The sequence below is a fragment of the Cebus imitator genome, unplaced genomic scaffold (genome assembly GCF_001604975.1).
Source record: "Cebus imitator isolate Cc_AM_T3 unplaced genomic scaffold, Cebus_imitator-1.0 Scaffold70, whole genome shotgun sequence".
In the NCBI taxonomy this organism is placed as follows: Eukaryota; Metazoa; Chordata; class Mammalia; order Primates; family Cebidae; genus Cebus; species Cebus imitator.
In genome coordinates, this window is record NW_016107385.1 from 1595265 (window position 1) to 1596315 (window position 1051).

Consider the following 1051-nt stretch of genomic DNA (forward strand, 5'->3'; position numbering starts at 1 on the left):
GCATGTGGCTGTGGTTCTATAACATAAAAAATTATTTTTCTTTAATGACACATGGTATGTGTGTGAGTGAATATTTTCAGCCATTAGTTCTGTCAGTGAACAGAAAACTGCCCTGCAGAATTACTCATAAAGCAGTAAGTTTTTCTCTCATGGTCTCACAAACTGCTTCCTCCAAAATGACTTTTCTTTATATACCCCTTTTTTGTCACACCATCATATTTTTTAGATTTTCTACCAAAAAAAATCCAGGGAGGCACAGTGAACCAACATGTGCACTCCATTCCCACTGTATCAAATGAGTTGTTCTTCTCCTCAGGCTGTGCCAGTGGAAGGCGAATTGTGCTCTGCCAGCTTTCTCTGATATCAGCAGCTGCATGCATGTTCCGCTCCTTTCCCCCTTCCCTGTTGCCTATTACAACTTTGGGCAGCCTTTCCTTCTATTTTGTGGTTCGGAGTTTCAAAAGTCTGTTAGTTTAATCAAAAATGGAGTTAGTATGTCTGAGTCTTGTACCTCTGTCACATTTGGGTGATTTCCTAGGCAATGAGAAAAATTTCTAATGTTATCCAGTCATTTTAAACCTAGAACCTAATTGCTTCTCAGCCTTTGGGCTAGGATCAAGTGTAATATCTGTTCTTACCAGTGTGAAACCAGACCTGAGGAGTGGCTTTTCAAAAATTCTGTAACCACTTGTATTTATTTTCTCGTTAATTAGTTAATTATCAATTCATATCCTTTTTTAACCTTTTGGGGCATTCCTTTAGTAATCAGCAAGACAAATTGAAAATTAACAAAATATTTTCCCAAAGGAGGGTGGCAGTGACCATGGTATGAGTAGCAGTCAGAGCTGCTAGGAAGAGGCAGCCTTGAGTCCAGTGGGACTGTCTCTGACTCTTCCTACTGGAGTCCATCACCCAAGACATCTTATTTTCTAAGATCTCACTGGTATCATTGTTGGGCATGGCTCATCATCTTGTTATTTTTGGCACGACTACTAGAAGGATATTGAGAGACAGAAATAGGAAGGATTAACCTTTCCTGACTGATGTGAAA

General features: G+C 39.5%; 1 pseudogene; it reads left to right on the forward strand.

The window, feature by feature from the left end:
* The first annotated feature begins 589 nt into the window (after positions 1 to 589).
* LOC119471722 lies at positions 590 to 759 on the forward strand (annotated as a pseudogene).
* Positions 760 to 1051: the final 292 nt, after the last annotated feature.